Source organism: Myotis daubentonii, chromosome 4 (assembly GCF_963259705.1).
Source record: "Myotis daubentonii chromosome 4, mMyoDau2.1, whole genome shotgun sequence".
NCBI classification, from domain to species: domain Eukaryota; kingdom Metazoa; phylum Chordata; class Mammalia; order Chiroptera; family Vespertilionidae; genus Myotis; species Myotis daubentonii.
The window spans coordinates 19,443,590-19,464,284 of NC_081843.1; the positions used below are offsets into that span (position 1 = coordinate 19,443,590).

At 45.4% G+C, this 20,695-nt stretch overlaps 1 pseudogene; it reads left to right on the forward strand.

Moving 5' to 3' along the window:
• Window positions 1-1,361: 1,361 nt before the first annotated feature.
• Window positions 1,362-2,962, forward strand: LOC132232583 (neurofilament light polypeptide-like; annotated as a pseudogene).
• Window positions 2,963-20,695: the final 17,733 nt, after the last annotated feature.

The following is a 20,695-nucleotide window of genomic DNA, read 5'->3' on the forward strand; positions in this document are numbered from 1 at the left end:
ACAAAGAAGTATTCAATAAACCATTGATTGTTTAAATATGCCTCTCTTTCTGTCTCTCCCCCTGCCCTACTCCCATCCCCATCCATCATAACTTAGGTATATTTTCCTACATTTCTACTGGGAATGCTGTTAATCATACTGACTCCAGTCTCTGAAATGTACAGGATCTAGCAATAATGCAAAACCACATGTGCCCATGTATAAATGTTTTGTTTTGTTTACTTTTTAATATATTTTTATTTTTTATACATTTTTTGTGGATAGTATTACAGATATCTCCCATTTCATCCTCTTCCCCCCCCCATCCCAGCTCCTTTCCCTGCCCCCCAGGTCTTCAGTACCCTACATATATAAATGTGAACATTGACAGAGAGCCGGTTGGCTCTGAATGCCTTCTATACATAGTTCTGATGTATCTCCAGCCACCCAAAGCTGATCCGTGGATCCAAGAGGTCAAAACTATGTTGTTCACTTGAGAAATGTTCTGGTTGACTTCATAGATGGATTGTTTCACAAAAAAAGAGATATCACAGAGTTTTCTGGGAATGTGCACCAAGCAATCAGCACTGATGACATTGCACGTGCCTTCCCTCGATGCCAGGAAAATGTCCATTGCCTTCTGTTGTCCCTGCATCTATCCAGCAAATATTTGAACACATATAGTGACATTGTTGGTAGCATGTGTGCTTTGGTGAGTGATCCTGGACATCTCACTCGCACTCATACACATCAGTTAATCAGTTAACATTCAAATTAAAAGTGAAAATTCAATGCTTTTTCTCTTAAGATTAAACAAAATAAAAGGATGTCTGCTTTCATTACTTCTATTCAACATTGTTTTAGAGGCCCTCACAAATGCAATAAGGTGGAAAATCCTATCTAATAAAAGGGTAATATGCAAATTAACCATCACTCTGACACAAAGATGGCAGCGCCCAGTCCCCTCAAGCCCGCCGGAGTCCCCAGTCCTTTCAGCCCAAACTGATTACTATGGCAAGTGGACCGAGAAGGTTTTCAGCAAGTGTGAGAAGCAAGTGTGAGAAGCAAGTGTGAGAAGCAAGTGTGAGAAGCAAGCCTTGGCAGGATGGAGCAGCCACGGGGATTCAGGGCTGCTGCCTCCTGGAGAGGCCCTTAGAGTTCAGTTCTGAAATAGCAGGCACCTGCTCCAGCGCAGGCTGGGGAGGAAGCCCCGGGACCCTGGTTAAGGAAGCGGGTCCAAGTCGCAGCCATGAGGCCTGACAGTGCTGTCTCACCCAGGACCATCATGGCTGAGCTCTGGCGGGGTGGCGAGCGCCTCCAGGATCACTGTCTGCCCACAGTGGGCCATCTGCGGACACTGGTGGAGTGGGTGCAGGTTGAACATGTTAATGAAAATGCGATGCCTGTGCCCCGTCCCGGGCAAGGAGAGGGCAGTGGGATGGGGTGCAGCCTCGGATCCTGTTAGGAGGCACCCGGGCTCAGAAGGGGCTGGGAGCAGCCTGCAGGCATGCTACAAGGAAGGGGTGCTGAACTGCCAGGACACCGAGGGCCTGCTGCTGGAGGCACGCAAAGGTGCAGACAAGGTGGCTCTCACCGGCACTGAGCTCGAAAAGTGCATCGACAGCCTGATGGACGAAATCGCCTTTCTGAAGGAGGTGCACAAAGAGGAGATTGCCAAGCTGCAGGAGCAGATCCAGTATGCTCAGGCCTCCGTGGAGATGGAGGTATTCTCCAAGCCCGACCTCTCCGCCACCCTCAAGGACATCCGCCCCAGTATGAGAAACTGGCTGCCAAGAACATGCAGAATGCCAAAGAATGGTTCAAGAGCCCCTTCACCATGCTGACCGAGCGTACTGCCAAGAACACCGAAGCTGTGGATGCTGCCAAGGACGAGGTGTCCGATAGCCACCGCCTGCTCAAGGCCAAGACCCTGGAGATTGAAGCATGCCGGGGCATGAACGAAGCGCTGGAGAAGCAGCTGCAAGAGCTGGAGGATAAGCAGAACGCCAACATTAGTGCTATGCAGGACACAATCAACAAATTAGAAAATGAGTTGAGAACTACAAAGAGTGAAATGGCACGATATTTAAAAGAATACCAGGACCTCCCCAATGTGAAGATGGCTTTGGACATTGACATTGAAGCTTACAGGAAACTCTTGGAAGGTGAGGAGACCCGGCTCAGTTTCACCAGTGTGGGAAGCATAGCCAGCGGCTACTCCCAGAGTTCCCAGGTCTTTGGCCGATCTGCCTATGGTGGTTTACAGACCAGCTCCTACTTGATGTCCGCTCGCTCCTTCCCTTCTTAATACACCAGCCACTTCCAGGAGGAGCAGATCGAGGTGGAGGAGACCATTGAGGCTGCAAAAGCCGAGGAAGCTAAGGATGAACCCCTCTCTGAAGGAGAAGCTGAAGAGGAGGAGGAGAAGGAAGAGGCTGAGGAAGAGGAAGGAGAGGAAGGGGAAGAGGAAGAGGAAGCAGGTGCCAAGGAAGAATTTGAGGACGCAAAGGAGGAAGAAGGAGGTGAAGGTGAAGGAGAAGATGCCCAAGAAGCTGAGGATGAGAAGAAAGTTGAAGGTGCAGGGGAGGAGCAAACAACCAAGAAGAAAGATTGAGCCCCCCTTTCCTTAATTATTTCAGGAATAATCCTCCCGAAACCAGGTCAACCACTTCACCAACCAAGCAGTTGAGTTCCCGATACTATATGAATTAAGAAGTCAATATATGTAACATTTGGAGGTGACTCAGGTTGGACATTAAATGTCGTGCTATGAATTTTCTCCTTATGCAGAGTATCTGTTTGCTTGCAGAGTGGCTTCCTGGCCTGCTGCCAGCCTGTGCATGGTCCATGCTTATGAGTTCAGGATCTATGTCAATGTGGATAATTCAGATGTTTACAATAAAAACACATGAATACATGAATTCACTAATGTTAATGTTAAACTTCATGAAAAAAATAGTTCTTTGAATCTTTGGTGGTTAGGATTAAAGACCTCAAATCATGTGCAATAAACAGTAAATAAAGTTACACTGAATGACAAAAAAATAAAAAATAAAAAAAAATCAGGGGCCAGGAAACGTTCAAAGAACTGGGGAACTATTCCCAAATCAGGAAGGGAAGTCACAGGGTGTATATTATTGCTACGAATACAGTATTTCCTCCTACTTGCAACATATACAATGTAATGTATTAGATGCCTTCCTATCACATGAAGTACGTATTCTCATAGAGTAATACTGGTAGATATGTCATATTTATGGTGGTATGTCATATCCTATCTTTACTAATAAAAGGTTAATATGCTAATTATACTGTGAGACCTTCTGGACATCCTTCTGGACAAAGCCATGGTGGCGGAGACGAGGCAGAGGTACTTAGGGGCGATCAGGCCAGGAGGGGAGGACAGTTGGGAGTGATCAGGCTGGTTGGGGAGGGGCAGTTGGGGGTGAGCAGGCCAGCAGGGGGGGCAGGAGGTGAGCAAGCCGGCGGTGGGGGTGGGGGCAGTTGGGGATGAGCAGGCAGGAAGGCAGAGTGTTTAGGGGCAATCAAGCAGGCAGGCAGGTGAGTGGTTAGGAGCCAGCGGTCCCAGATTGGAAGAGGGTTGTCCAACTGCTGGTTTAGGCCCAATCCCTGTAGGGGACAACAGTCAGACATCCCCCGCGGGGTCCCAGATTGAAGAGGGTGCAGGCCAGGCTGAGGGACAGCCCCCACCCCCACCCCCCATGCATGAATTTTGTGCACTGGGCCACTAGTAAAATAAAATAAAAGTTATAAAGTTTGCAAGAAAGAAGTAAAACTCTATTCACAGATGACAGGATTTTGCATATAAAATCTCCAAATGAATCTACAAAACAAACAAACAAAAGATGCTATAACTAATACTTAAATTTAGCAAGTTGTAGAAGACCAAGTTAAGATACAAAAATCAACTGTATCTCTGAAAAGAACAACTGGAAAAATATTAAGGTAAATATTATTTACAAAATCAAGCAACATTTTATATCCAGGGAAACTTAACAAAGGATGTACACTGAAAATTGTAAGCTATTGCTGAGATAGATTACCAAAGACAAACGATGGAAACTATGCAATGTTCATGTATTAGAAGACTCAAAATGTCAAGGTGTCAGTTCTTTCCTGATTTATTTACTCATTCAGTGTCATCCCATTCAGCATCCCTAAAGACTTTTTGTAAAAAGTAACGTTTCTAAAGGTACATGGTGGGCAATAGTAGGTGGTGAGTATGCAAAACAGTGTATTCCCATACAGTGGGGCCTTGACTTACAAGTGTCCCGACTAACGAGTTTTTTGAGATACCAGCTGTCTCTCAGCTGATTTTTTGCATTGAGTTGATAGAGTAATTTGAGTAAACAAGCTCCTTAACGAGCTCCTTAATGAGCTCGGTCTCGGAACGAATTAAACTCGTAAGTCAAAGCCCCACTGTATTATTATTTATGAACTAGGGGCCCGGTGCACGAAATTCGTGCACTGGGTGTGGGGCGGGGGAGTGTGTCCCTCAGCCCAGCCTGCCCCCTCTCACATACTGGGAGCCCTCAGGCGTTGACCCCCATCACCCTCCAATCGCAGGATCGGCCCCTTGCCCAGGCCTGACGCCTCTGGCCTAGGTGTCCGGCCCGGGCAGCGGGGACCTACAGTGGCAGCGGGGGGCATCGTGATTGCGCGGGCTCTGCCCCTGCCCCTGCAGGATGCCTGGGCAGCAGGGACCCACAGCTGCAGCGGCCCCGCGATCGTGGGCTTCGCTTTAGGCCCAGGCAAGGGGCCCCTAGCTCCTGGGACTGCCAGCTTCGACCGTGCCCAGCTCCCATCGCTGGCTCCACCCCTACTTCCTGCTATCACTGGCCAGGGCGGAAAAGGCACCTGATTCTCTGATCATGGCTGGGGGGCAGGGCAAAGGCGGCCCCAGGGCCGCCTTTGCCCTGCCCCCCAGCTCTTAGCTCCCCCCTGGGTTTCCGATCACTGTCAGTGGCAGGGGGCTTCTTCCTGCTTTCCCTTTCCTCCCTGCATTGTGCCTACATATGCAAATTAACCGCCATCTTGTTGGCAGTTAACTGCCAATCTTAGTTGGCAGTTAATTTGCATATAGCCCTGATTAGCCAATGAAAAGGGTATCGTCGTACGCCAATTACCATTTTTCTCTTTTATTATTGTAGATTATTGCACTATTTTCCACACAAAAAACTGTAAACCAACTTTTGCCCCACACTGAATTTTGAAAGACCAAAAAGAGCTTAACTAATTTTGAATACAAAAAGTGTAGAGAAAACAAGTTAGAAGTTGTTATAAGGAAGTATCTTCATGACACTGCTTCTCAGAACAGAAAAACACTGGCTGTAACAGAAAAGAAATAGGGCCTGATCAAAATTTTAAATCTCTATCTTTCAAAAGGCACTAAAAATACAATAAATAGGCAAGATGTAGAGTCGGAGAAAATATTCACAACAAATATATTTGACAAAAGACTTATATTTTGAATATATTAAAAAGAAAAAGAAGCTCCTGTAACCCATTTTTTAAATGTGCAAAACAATCATACATACACTTCACAAAAGAAGATATACCAATGTTCAGTCAACTCAAGAAAAAGTTTCTAATATCATTATTCATCAGAGAAATGCAAATCTATAATAATAAAAGTGTAATATGCAAATTGACCAAACGACCGAACAGCAGAAGGACCATCTGGACGACCCTCCGGACGACCACGCTATTACACACACTGGTGCCAGGCCAGCCAAGGTGGTGTGATGTGATTGCCGGAGGGCCCTGCCATTTCCCCATGATTGCCCCGCAGAGAGAGGCCCAGGCCACCCTCTGCTGGACGATCGTGGAGCCCTGGCCAGGTGGATGAGGCCTTCCTCTGCTGGGTGATTGATCATGGAGCCCTGGCCAGGTGGGTGAGGCCTCCCTCTGTGGGGCAATTGATCACGGAGCACTGCAATTGATAATCCCACAGAGGGAGGCCCAAGCCACAAGTCAGCAATGCTGTGGCGGGTGTGCAGGACCGGCCAGTGATCACCCCACAGTGGGAGGCCCAGGCCAGCCAAGCGATCGCACCCCACACCTGCTGCCCATAGAGGGAGGCAACTGGTGGCAGGAGAGGGAACAGTAGTGCCACACAGATGGCAAGCAGTGGCAGTGGCAGGAGAGGGGCCACTGCTGGAAGCTGAGGTAAGGAAAGCCCTGATAGGCTCTGATCGCCAGCTAGGACTAGGAACCCTACTCAAGGGGTCCCAGATTGCGAGAGGGCGCAGGCCAGGCTGAGGGACACCACCCCCCACCCCGTGCACGAATTTCGTGCACTGTGCCTCCAGTCCTATATAATAAAAGGCCAATATGCAAATCGACCAAATGGCAGAACAACTGTTCCATATGATGTGCACTGACCACCAGGGGGTAGATGCTCACCGCAGGAGCTGCCCCCTTGTGGTCAGTGTGCTCCCATAGGGGGAGCACTGCTCAGTCAGAAGCTGGGCTCACGGCTGGCGAATGCAGTGGTGGTGGAGGAGGGAGCCTCTCCTTCCCCCACGGCAGCACTAAGGATGTCCAACTGATGATTTAGGCCCACTCCTCCTGGGGGACCAGGCCTAAGCCGTCAGTCGGACATCCCCTGAGGGCTCCCAGATTGCGAGAGGACACAGAGTGAGCTGAGGAACCCCACTCCCCACGTGCATGAATTTCATGCACCAGGCCTCTAGTTAAAACCAATATGAGCCCTGGCCGGTTTTTGTTCAGTGTGTAGTGTCAGCTTACATACTGAAGGGTCCAGGGTTTGATTCCGGTCAAGGGAACCTAGCTCAGTTGCAGACTTGATACCCAGTTGCTGTCAGGTTATGTTCTGGAGGCAACCAATCGATGTGTCTCTCTCACACTGGCATTTCTCTTTCTCCCTTTCCCTTTTACTCTCTCTAAACATTGATGGAAAAATGTCCTCAGGTGAGGATTTAAAAAAATAATAATAAAAATAAAACCAATATGAGACATCATTAGAACAGCTACAATGGTAAAAGACTAGCCCCACCATAGGATGGCAAAGCTGTGAAATAATTTGCATACACTGCTTGTATAAGCATACAATTGGACAATCACTTTGGAAAATTGTGTGGCAATTTTTTCAAGCAAACGTTCATCCACTATATGACCTAGCAATTTCTTCCCTAAGTATTTAGCTAAAAGAAATAAAAAATATATGCGCACAAAATGCCTTTTAGCCACAGTATCTTAATTAGTTCAGCCTGTTAAATGAGGTAACATAGACTGGGTGGCTTAAGCAGCAAACATTTCTTTTTCATGGTTCTCAAGGATGGAAGTCTGAGATGAGGGTACCAGCATGGTGGAATTCTTGGTGATGTCTTCACATGGCCTTTTCCTGGTGTGTGCATGCACAGAGAGAGAGAGAGAGAGAGAGAGAGAGAGAGACCTTAATCCCTTGTCTGTTCCACTTTTTATAAATGCACCATGGAGTCCACCCATATTACCTGTTGTTTTAAACCTAAAAACTTCCCAAAAGCCCCACATAAGGGATTGGAGCTTCAACATATAAATTTGGTGGGGGGGTGGGGGGGAAGGTGGGGACAAAAATTCAGTTCAAAGCACAGATTGCCCACAACAGCTTTATTCATAACTAGAAGCCCAGTGCATGAAAATTTGTGCACTCAGGGTCCCTCAGCCTGGCCTGCTCCCTCTCGCAGTCCGGGACTCCTCGGGGGATGCCCACCTTTCAGCTTAGGCCTGCTCCCCAGGGGATCGGGCCAAAGCTGGCAGTCAGACATCCCTCTGGCAGCCTGGGAGCCCTCGGGGGATGTCCAACTGCACCTTAGGCCCACTCCCCTGCAGCCGCCTCTGCAGAAGGCGTGGCACCACCTCTCCCACTGCCTCTGTGGAAGGGTGGGGGGGGGCACCAGGATCAGGCCTGAGCCACCGCCTCTGTGGAAGGGGGGCCACCGGGACTGCCATGGCTGGCCTGGTGGCGCAGGCTTGCTGGCCCCACTCTCCACCCACTGGTTGTACCGGCAGGTCATTCCAGGAGGTTGTTCCGCCGTCCATTCTAATTAGCATATTAGTTCTTTATTATATAGGATAGCTCCAAACTAGAAATAACCCATCAGCAGAGAATGAATACAATGGAATTTGACATATAATAGAATACTACTCGGCAATAGATAGATACCAAGAACTGGAACAAAAATAAGGATAATCCTCAAAAACAGGTTAACTAAAAGAAGCTGAACACAAACATACTGTTTGATTTTATTTATATTTTTCTAAAACAAGCAAAGGAAATCTGTGGTGAGAGAAATCCAGTCAGCAGTGGCTTTGACGCGTGGAATGTGTCATAGGCATCAACTAGGAAGGCAAAGGAGGGCTCTTTCTGGAAGGCTGAGCATATTACTTTCCTTACACAGGCACGCGAATTTGCCAAATCTGGTTGATCTGGATTTGCGTGTTTCACTTTATATATATTAAACCTTTTTTTTTTTTTTTTTTAAAAAAAGACCTACTGCAAGGCCTCTCAGTGATCTGCAGTTCCTCAACCCTTAGAAGAATCACCGTGGAATTCCTGAGCATTTGGTTCACATTTCTAATCTCTTCGCCCAGCCAGAAGGTCTGGACAAGGTGGGTAATGCTTAGAATAATAACATTATTCTAAGTCTGAGGGTCAGAATGTCATGCCTGCGATGAGATAAGGGGGAAAGAGATGCCCCTTTTGAAGCTGCAGTCATTGTCTACAGGTCTGGGGAAGGGGGTCCACTGTGCCCACCCCTCAGTATTGTCTACTGTAAATAATTCTCCCGCCGTCCCGTGACCTAGAACAAACGGCAGCTGAGAGTTTGCAAGTGTCCTGTCCCTACCCCTTGGCCAAGCAATCAAACAGAAACCAACGTACACGGGTCGTTAAAGTAGCCACAGTGCACTGAGGGGGTAAGCTTTAGAACTCTTCATACCCAGGATGACTTATTTGGCTCCGAGCATGCACCATAAAAGTATGGTGCTCTTTTCATACTTTAGTGATAAGACAAACTTTCCCAAAATGACTCAGCTCATTAACTGAGGATATTTCTCAGTAGATTTGTCATATTAAAAAGGCACTGTGTCGACCATGCTAATCAACTGTGCTGCACTAAAACTCCACACAGATTAATTAAATGCATTACTTGCCAAAAAATGTGACATATATACGAGAGAGAGAGAGAGAGAGAGAGAGAGAGAGAGAGAGAGAGATAGCTTGGTAATAATGGAATAATGGAAGGGTGTACATTACTAAGAGTTCTCTGTCCCAGAGCCATATGCTTTTTAGTTCCTGGCTACATGATTTTAAACAGAACTGAATGAAATGATCTTCACAGATGAACCAAATTCTTCTGCAAATAATAGCACAATGACATGCTTGTGTTGCTGGGCCTCGCCACACTCTAGCTGTCTGGAACTAGGGTGAGCATTGGCTTTTAATTTTAGTTTTCGCCTGGGACATTAGAAATGAGTCTGTCACCTGCCCTCACAATCTCTCAGAGAAAAATATCAAATAAATTTCCCAAATGAAATCTTTGTGCACACCTATCCCCACCCACCCCACCCCCAGTCCGTCCAGGGCAAATGCTCATGACCCGAGTTTAAAACCGCACTCTCACATCCTACTCCTCATTCCCCCAATTACTAAGTTGATCAGATAGCTAAATCGCCAAAGATTGTCTTTAGCAGTAAAACTGCACCCCTCCCTCAAGGGACTTAGAGGGGAGAAGACCCCAGAGACGATGCTGGGCAGGGTAAGAGCACCGAGAGTCAGGCCTCCTTTTGTCACTTCCTACTTGCATGATTTTTGACAAGATAGTCTCTCTGTGCCTGGTTATCTCATTTATAAATGTGGGTTGTTATGAGAAGTATGTGAGTAAATCTATGTGAGATGCTCAGAACTGCCTGACCCCCTGTGCCCCTGCACTCCTGCCCACAGGCTAGCACCCCATCCCAGTGTCACAGCTGGGAATTTTCAGGAGCCCACTGCTGAGTGAAACACCAGTCCAGCCCCTTCTGGATGCAGCCGACATCCCTTCCTCACCGTGTGAAGCACTGTGTCACCGTGTCTAAGGACGTGAGATTTGGAGCAAGACAGAAGGACATTCCTTTACCAACTCTCACTTATCAAGAGACTCTGGGGAAGCGTCTCTGGGCCTCAGGGTCCTCTTTGGTTAAATGGAGATTATAACACTGGCATCAGGGGTCTGTCGTAGGATTACATGTCACGCATGTGAATGTGTAACACACTTGGCACAGTGCATTTGAAGCATTTCATAAATGATTAAAAAGAAATAATAATAGCACCCGTAGCATTGCCAAAAGAAACAAGTATCCATGCATTTCAGACAGAAATAAAAACATAGCAATTGTTGAAAGTAGAAATACTGACCCTTAAAGAAATGGCAGGTGGTGTGATAAAAATGGAGAAAAACTGAACCTGGTTCTGTCGTTTTGTAGCTCTGCGACCCTGGACAAGTCTCCTGGGAACCTCAGTTTCCCTATTTGCACAATTGGAACAATGTCACATATGGGAAACACAAAATTGGCATTGGGCCCTCATACGGGCTATATGAAAGCCACCACAGTTGGTCTCCAGGGAGCACTCCAGCCCATGGCTGTCAGTCCCTATGGCAGACACGGCCTAGTGCAGTGGTTCTCAACCTTCCTAATGCCGCGACCCTTTAATACAGTTCCTCATGTTGTGGTGACCCCCAACCATAAAATTATTTTCGTTGCTACTTCATAACTGTAATTTTGCTACTGTTATGAATCTTAATGTAAATATCTGTAATGCATGATGTATTTTCATTGTTACAAATTGAACATCATTAAAGCATAGTGATGAATCACAAAAACAATATGTAATTATATATGTGTTTTCCAATGGTCTTAGGCGACCCCTATGAAAGGGTCGTTCGACCCCCAAAGGGGTCGCGACCCACAGGTTGAGAACCGCTGGCCTAGTGTGTCCATGCGGGAATGCCTCCCGGCATAGAGACACCACTGAAGAATCCACTGACATTGATGCAAAGCAAGAGCAGGAGACACTGACGCGGAGAGCCGAAGAGGAGCACTTCTGAAACTGGAGCAGCAGTGCATAGGAGAGAAGGCGTTATGAACAAATCCGTCAGTCTTGCTGCTTGTGGTTGCCAGGTTATAAGGGTACGTCCCTGCCTTTTTCCTTTTCCACCTGAAAATTATGTGACAGAGCCCAGAACTATCGCAGCTGTGGTTGCAGCACACAGAGAAAGCTTGTTGGGAGGTCACGTGCTCATTCAGGGAATTATGAATGATGGGAAAGGAAGAGAGACTACTGATACCATTTTATTTCTCATTTTCTATCCCCATTATCCTTATGACATGAGTGCCTGGTGTTTTAACTGAATCTGGATAGAGTTAGGTTTCTGCACGCCCCCCCCAGATATTCTTTACTAATAAGGAGGGACTAGTAGAATCAGGGGGTGTATCATGGTGCCTGGGAGAGAGCCAGGGGCCTGCTTCAGTCAGCTTTTCAGCTCCAGGTCCACTGGGGAAGGCAAGCAGGTGACGATGCGGTGTGATGTGTGTTCCCGTGGACATGAGCCTGGCTGCTGAGATCAAGCGAAAGAGGCAGACCTACTGTGCACGTCGTTCTGTCTGTGCTCCACGTCCAGGTACTCACAGAACCAGCTCTGTGCTGGTGGTGGGGAGACACATCCAGCATTTAGTTCCACTCGGCCTGTGTAGGGGGTAAGGTGGCCTGTGAAAAGAGTGCTTGAGCCAGGAAGGATGATGAAATGTGAGAAGGGCGTTCCAGATGTGTAATAGCAAGAGTACGCGTGTGTGGACCAGCACCTGGATAGGGTGGTAAGTCTGTCCTGGAGTGCAGGGGGCGGTGCTCGGGGAGGCAGGAACTGAGCCAGGGTGCTCAGCAGAGGCCCCAGTGGACCCAGGAGAAGACACTCCACTCCTGACTCCCTCTCTCACAGAGGAGCTGGTTTCAAGGTGGCCATTGTGAGGGCTGGGCAAGCTTTCAGGCCGGCTCCTCTGAGCAGCCAGGCCGCCCAAACCCACTGGAAAACAAAGCAGATCTTAGTGCGCCGGCTTAATGGAAACATGAGCCATCTGTGGGTGTTCCTTCTAGTTCATTTGCTTCATTGGCAAGTATTAAATGGCCCCCGTAAAGATCCAGAGAAATTATGGAAATTGGTATTAACATTAAAATCAGAGTACAATTAGAACATTTCCCTGCATAATTGTTTGGCAGGGCCTGTGGAGAAGCGGAGGGCTTCCAGTGCTATGATTTATTGGTCACAGGTTGTCTGACTCTTGAGAATCTCCAGAGCCAGGGACACATTCTGGGGGGCTGCCCCTGAAATGGCAATGCACTTGGACCAGGGTTAGCCACTTACATCATCCTTGTCTAATTCCTGGCAACCCTTCCTATGAGCTGCAGTAGCAGCTTTGCAGACGCCAACCAGAGCTCCGTCCAGAGGAAGGGAGCCGGCACAGACACCGGAGAAACCGCTGGGCCACACTCCTGTGTCCTTGTCAGAGAAAATGTACCGCGTCTGCTTGTAATTAGCGCTCCAACAGGCGTCAGAGAAAATGGCTAATCGCTGACACGGCCCACAGTGCTTTGTAAGTAAACACCATATTGTAATAGACGTGCAATTAATTACACAACACTCTGATCAAACATGTTCAAAATGAAAATGGGGGTGGCAATAAAGTATCAGATGTGCACGGCCAAATCCTCCCAATTTTTTTTTTCCTCTAAGAAATAATAAATGACTAAACTCCTGAATGTCAACAAGCTGTCTCCAAGCATCTCTTGGTTCCAGGCCTGCGGCTGTCACTGTTTCTGAAAAGTTCTGAGTCCCTGGACCAAAAGCCTCATGTAGGTACTCTAGACCTTGGCTATCATAGCATGTATTATGGGGACCATGCTCACATGTTACCAGGTAAATGCCCCATCTCCCAGCTTCTGTAGGTTCCGGTGACTCATTACTCATGCCTGTTCCCCTCCCCGAAAAGTGACCTTGAGTGGTGAGAGCCACCTCCTTGAAGATGCCTAGGGGCCTATGCACACCTCCCACTGGAGTGATGCCCCCCGGTGCCTGAGTGAAGTGCATGTCTATCAGCCCAGGCCCCTTCCTGCTTGTGGGAGAGCACTGAGGTGCAGCTGAGATCCCCATGCGATCTGGTTGAGGCTCAACTTCTCTCGGAACCCCATCTTGATTGAATTTTTTATTTGGTCCTATTCTTCCCTCACTCTTCTACAACTTGCTCTGAGTTCCTTCACTCAATAAATCACTTATCCAGGAGGAGAATGGCACCCAACTTAAGATTACTATCCTTTCTTAAAATTGAGGAATGAACTAAGTAGATGTTCATCGTGGTTTGTGTTTTATCAGAATGCATATTTACAAAAATGCAACATAAAGTTCCCTTTGCAGGCTACATTTCCTGAGTCTGAAGAGTGAAGGGTGATTGGAGGAAGGGATATTTGCACTAAGCCGGATGGATAAGAGCAGTTTCAGAGAAAAAAAATAGACAATAAAGTAGGATGAGGATAGGAACTCAACATTTAGAGACTCAGCAATCAACTCAACTAAGCAAATATTCATTCAGTGCTTACAGGAAGTCAAGACTCATTTAGGAAACAAACCTCCAAAATGTGATTCCTGCACAGGAAGGAGTGCATTCCCTACTGAGGTAGATGGAAATGAGATGACAACAACATTTACTGAGCATCTACTACATGCCTCATAGTACTCATTTGAACCACAATATGAAAATGGTATGGAGTGATTTGTGTTATCACCTTTTTGCACATGAGAGAAATAAATTAGGCTCACGGAGGTTAAGCCACTTTGCCGGTGTCACTAAGCTAGCAACTGGTAAAAACGTGGCAATCAGGAGTCCTGGCAGGTTTATTGATAAGGGAATGACAAGATTCGATGAGGCACAGAGAGGTTACATAAGAGAAAAGATGGCCTCATCGCTCTAAGTCCCATGAGCAAGGAAGTGCACCCAGAAGAGGAGAGAAGCTTTTCACTGTGTAATATCCAAATTGGCAGGCATCACTGATAAGCCAAAGACACTGGCAAAGCTTGTCTGCTGCGCTTTCTGTGCTACAGTCCCGTTGCTTCTACTGGGAAAACTAATAACATAACAAATGAAACTATTGTTCAGTTTCATTAAAAATAAATCTGATAAGATGGGCAGAATTGAATTAAGCAATCTCAACAGAGTTCTCGTTATTGGAGCAAATGAAATATTCTCTCTAATAGAATAAGTCCTAGTTCATTTTGGCCGGCCTGAGCAGCTCCTTGCTATAGATTTGGTTTCCAGCCTTTGGCTCCAGGCATCCTTGCGCTAATGTTTGTATTAGCAGGTCAGCGTAATGGATCAGCTTCCTGGATCTGGCAAGGGTTCTGGATGGATCAGCAGGACAGGTGCAGGGGCCTCGGTTACCTTTGGCAGACAAAAAACTGTCCTCCCCTCCGAAGAAGTCAGATTTAGGACTTTGGAGCTTGCAAGAGAGAAATGGCCCTTGTTCCAGAGAAGGGAAGGCTGGGCTAGCATCCTTGGTGGGCTGTTCTTGGAGTCAGGGCTGGGGAAAGCAGACAGTCGTGTGCCTGCTTGTTTTGGCTGGCTCTAATTGAGCTTGGTGCCAGCGATATTTCTATTCCTTTGCACTGGCTGTAGTCCAAAGGCTCAAGATTGAATAACAAAAAAGAGCACGCAGGTATTTTTGTGGACACACACATACATGCACAAAAGCATATTCGCATTACATCATTTTCCCAAAAAGGGATTTGATAAGGCTGATAAATATACACAGAAGCGGGAAATGGAAAAATTAAAGAAATTGAGGTTAATTGTAGAATTGGATACAGAAATAATATTGATTAATATTGACTAATTAATAAAATATATATACAACTGTGTGGCTGAATCACTTTTTAGAGGTGGACTATAAATTTGCTCTGAATCCACTAGCAAATATGGAAACATCAATATGCACACACACACACACACACACACACATATATACATATATATGATCAGTTCATGATTTATAATATTTACTGGATAAAACCAAACCAGGTGTTAAGGAGAAGCACAGTTTCTTCTGGTCCTGATGACTGAGAGCATTGTTTAATTGTGCACACCTATCAACAGGAAATGGAATTAATATATTAACGAGTGGATGAATAATGACTGTTATTAATTAATAAGCAATTGATACCTCATAGATGACAAAGACATTAAACATCATCCTATGTGATTCCCCATACCAATCTCAATGCCTGGAAGCCTTCTTCCAATATACCTTCTGCTAGCACCCCCACAATGTACTCACTGTTTGCTGAGACCATTTCTGCTCTGAAGTTCTTTCTATTGAGTCCTTACAGAAACATAGTTGGGGTGGGAGTGTCTGTATAGGAAGAAATAGAGACTTTGCCCTCAACTATAAATTCAAATTTTGCACTTGCTACTTTCCAGCTGAGTGACCATGAAGAAGTGACATCACCTCTCCGAGCCTCAGTTTCTCCATCTGTGATATGAACGTGCTAATAGCCATTGGACCTTGAGGATTAGATATAAGTATGTGTGCCTCATTGTGTATAGCTGATAAATGTGGGTTTATTCTTTCAGTTCATGCACAACATATTAATTAAACATGCATGTGCCACTTCTAGGTGCCAAGGATGCAACAATAACCATAGGAGGTGAGGCCCCTCCTCTACTAGAGTTTACTAGACCCTCTGTTCAGGCTGGTTACATTCAAATTGTCCACAGACAGAAACTTCACACAAATTTATTAACGAGCTTGCTTCTAGAATGGGACTAGTTAGGCATCACCTCTTTGTTCTGATTCTCTGGTGTGGATCTGACAAATCTCTATTTCTAACTTTGTCATCAGGAAGTTAGTCTTATAACAGTGGAGGACACACTGGTTGATTGGCTGGGTATCTAACTAGTTGTAGATCTGACCTCCAATTATCTCTTCATCACTTCACTGTGGTTTAGAAGGTCGTCTGGCCTAATTAGCATATTACGCTTTTATTATTATAGATTGTATTATTTTCCAGACAAACAACTGTAAGCCTACTTTTTCTCTACCCTGTACAAACAGAATGGTGATTACTGGAGGCAGATGGGGTTGGGAGTGGAGGGGGAATGAAGAGGGTTAACTAGGTCAAATATATGGTGATGCAACAGGACTAGACTTCCAGCAGGGAGCACACAATGGAGTAGTCAAGCTGTCCACCTGCAATTTATAGGATTCCGTTAACTAATGTTACCCCAATAAATTTAATTTTAAAAAGAAGAGTTTGGGCTTCCGGCTGGTTAGTGTCTCTTCCACCTATGACAAAGAATGATTTAGGGTTTCCTTCAGCCAGGTGATGCAATTCAGGTGGCTGTCACCAAGCTTACATTTTTCAGTCATCCAGATCTACCCAGTAACCATTAAGTGTTAGGAAACAATCCTTTATTCAAAATTTCAGATTCCCTCACCACATATGAAAGCATGTGGAGTGTGGGGCTATGTTCCATTATAGGAAGTCTCCCTTTTGAGTCAAGAAAGGAGCCCAGATCCTTGCAATGCTTGATAAAGACAATTAGATCTGAAAGAAACCAGAACCTGATTTCTTAAGACCTGATCTCAAGCCACGCTTGAAATATTTCCTTTACTAACTCATACCCACATTGGTTTGGGCAAGTTTATAGGCTTTATTTCTGGGCTTAAAATAAATTGAAAATGGGTCAGCAGCTTCCAGGGACAAATCATTGACTCTCTCTTACTCTTGTTCTTTCTCACATACACCTGCATGGCTTTCTTACTTGTATTTCTCTGATTTTTAGAATATGACTTTCAAAGTGCTAGAAGTAATTGCATTTCTCTCACGGAGAGAAATCAAAAGCAAATATAAACTGCTCTCTCAGCTCAGTTCCAAATCTAAGCAGACCCAACTGCTGTTGGATATTGCTTTGTATGCTAAGATGCAACATCTCTTTGAATGGAATAAACAATGCAAACTTCCAAGTGGTTTACTGCTGCTAACGCATTACTGAGCTGGCAAAATTCACAAACCAATATTGCAAAGTAGCCCTTGGCACATGCGATTTTCAGCAATTTGTACTCTCTGTCACTATTTCCCTTTTCATGCCATCTGCAAGGCAAACCCTGGTTTTCTTCTCAACGAGAAATTTGCCTTTCTGGAAGGTTGATCAGGAAAAAAATAAAAGAAAGCAAGCAAGCACTTGCTGGATTGGTTGATCAGTAGAGAGAAAGTGCTACCTTAGCATCCCAGAGTGGGCAGTTTGAGGTTTATATAGGACAGATGGGGGAGGTTCATGTAAAAAGCAAGAAGTGGAAGCTATCTCATTCCAGCTAGGATCTACTACATATCTTTCATCTTTACGAGAAACATTATATTTAAAACTCCGTTGCCTGATTAATTGGATACAGAGAAGTAACAGTGTCATCAAATGAAAAGCTCTCTCTTTGGGTATTGAAAGTTAAACGTAATCCACACATGCACAACGGCCAGATAAAAGGGCGTGGATTGGGAGTCAGGATATCTGAGACCACCTACTTACTAGCTCTGTAACCATGTGCAAGTCCATGCCACCCTCCTTTGATCTCGGTGTCATCGATCAGATATTCAGAAAAGGTCTTTCCGGCTCTGAAGTGCTGTGGCTTGTCAAAAGGAGCATTGATTTGCTCATTTGTTCAATAAACATGTATATTATATGTAGGGTACTGAAGGAGGCAGATAACATTCCCAATATCATGGAGCGTATACTCAAGGAGAAGGGAGAGCTGATAAATGAGTCAACAAATACCTGAGCAAGATGGCCTCAGGCAGGAGTGAGTGCCAGGAAGGATCATGACAGTATGATCTGATAGAAATTAATTGGCATGGATAAGGGTTAAGGTTAGTCACACATTACGTAGGCATTGCCTATTCATCAAGATAGGTGGTTTCTAACAGGGGTAACAGTGCCTCCTACTGACATTTTAGGGTTCTGTGTGGTAGTTTGTGGTAGTAGCTGTGCCATATAATTGACATGTTGAAATAAAAATTATCTATAATAATAAAAGGATAATATGCTAATTAGACCGGACGTCCTTCCTAATGAAGCCAGGGCCAGAGGGAAGCCAGCCTGGGTCCCAGGTGCCTGCAGGTGGTCCAGGGGAAGCCAGCCCAGGTCCCGGGTGCCTGTGGGCAGTCAGAGGAGGGAAGCCCAGGTCCTGGGTGCTGGAGGAAAGCTGGTGCTGGCAGCTGGGGGAAGGAAGGCCTACTCTTACACAAATTTTCGTGCATCGGGCCTCTAGTTTTATTATAAATTAACTTTTTGTTCTCTTGTATAGTACATCTTGAGCATTTATTGTAGCCAAGATTGTGCAGGCATGTATATAATTTATGAATTTCACTTCAGGATTATAAAAGGGGAGTGAGGCATTATTTTTTATAAGAGGAGGCACTGGGTCTGATAGGCTTAAAAATGACTCATCTAGAACTTTCTTAACCAGAATCATATGAAGCTGAATTCTTGTGCAATGATCAATCATTAGGAAATAAATTTCTGTAGAGACTAAGGGGCACAGGTTTTTTTAAAGTAGCAACTTTCAGATGCCTGTCTTCCCAGGTGGAACACCCCTCTCACAGTTTCTTACAGCATCTGGACAGTGGCTGTGGACTAACCACCTATATAAAAGTAACCTTTCACATGCTAAGGAAGAGTATGTCAAGTATTTATGGGGCCACTTGTATTCTTATTTTAAGTAGGTGAAAGAACCACCATGAATAACCCTTTATTCCTACACGGTTGGCTTATTCACAGGCTGGAGCCAAATAGCACTGATCAGAATCTTTCTCCAAGATTTGTCAAAAGAAACAGAGAAAGGAATTAAGCATCTTTCCAGGAGTAGTAAATAGTAGTGTGGGGTGGGCAGGGCAGTGGGGTGGGGGTGGGGGGGGAGGGCGTGTCATAAGGTTTAGGAATTGTTAATAGACATGTTTCCCTGCAGAGAGAGAAAGCCTGTTTGAAGGGAAAGATTGAAAGTGAAATAGAGAAAGGTATCTTTACTCTTTTATTAATTTTTTCAATCAGTGATATTTTTCACACTATTATGTACAGGCCTTATGCTGACTCTGAAGATAAATAATGCCTTCAGCTGGCTAAATAATGCCTCTCTTCTCCTCCCTCAACCCCCCAAAAGATGCTCATACCAGAATCTCCAGAACCTTGTGAATATTAATTAATATGGGGGGGAAAGGGACTTTGCAGATCTAATCATATTAAAAATTGTGTGATGAGGAAATTTTCCTGGATTATCCAATGGATGGATCCAGTGTGATTACAGAGGTTCTTGTAAGAAAGAGACAGGAAGTCCAGAGGCAGAGAGAGGTTTGAAGAGGCTGGTGTTGAGGCTGCTGGCTTTGAAGATGGTGAAAGAGCCACAGGCCAAAGAATATGGGCGGCTCCTACAAGCTGGAAAGACAAGGAAACAGATTCGCTCTTAGAATCTCTAGAGCAGTGGTTCTCAACCCTCTGGCCCTTTAAATGAAGTTCCTCATGTTGTGACCCAACCATAAAATTATTTTCGTTGCTACTTCATAACTGGAATGTTGCTACTGTTATGAATCATAATGTAAATATCTGATATGCAGGATGGTCTTAGGCGACCCTTGTGAAAGGGTCGTTCGACCGCCAAAGGGGTCGCGACCCACAGGTTGAGAACCGCTGTTCTAGAGGGAACTCTGCCCCACCAGCACCTCACTGCAGCCCTGTGGCCCCTGTGGACTAATTTGACCTTTGATCTCCAGGACTATAATAAGAAATCTGTCTTGTTTGAAGCCACTGAGTCTATGGTCATTTGTTATAGCAGTCAGAGGAAATGCAAAGTGCCTGACTTAGGATCACTGATGTGCTCATAGGCAGACAGCCTGGACATCTGTAAACAAGCAGAACCGAAATAGTAGAAGCCCCGTGATTGCAGATGAATTGAAATAACAGGTGGAGAAATTAAAGGCTCTGGTTCCAATTGGTCCCCAGGCCCAGCTAGGTCCCTGCAGCCATTCAACATTGGCCCAGTGTCCTTTCACAAAACTCCTTTTTTCCTCCTAAGCTTTTTTTCCAGTTGAGTTCTATCTCCATCAAACAAAAGAGCCCTGCCTAATGCGATCTGCATTTAGGATCCTACGGGGGCTCTGATGCCTGCTAAATCAACCTGGAGGCACTTTCTCAAGAAAGTCTTAATGATGTTTAGCATAACTAGGCTGTTCTTACAGGAAAAATGTGTTTCTCCAGCATAGAAACATTTTGAGCAACAACAATAATTTTCTGTGAATTCCTTATTAGACAGGCAGTTCCACTAAGGAAACCTTGTTATGCCTTGGGCAAGCTACTTCATCAAAATTTCTTTCTGGCTCATTCCTGGTGTTCACTGAACACCTACTATGTACCAAGCCAAGTGAACAATGAACAAGTCCAAATTCCTGCCAAGACCGAATGAGAGAGATTCCACTTGAAGAAATTATAATAATTTAGTGAAAATAACACTAGTCATCAGCGCTTATGACCACATTCTATGTTAGCCAATGTTCTAAGCAATTAAAATTCCTCCTGTCTTGTAAGGATCACAAATATTTAGTAGGGGGCACCATTATACCTACTTTAC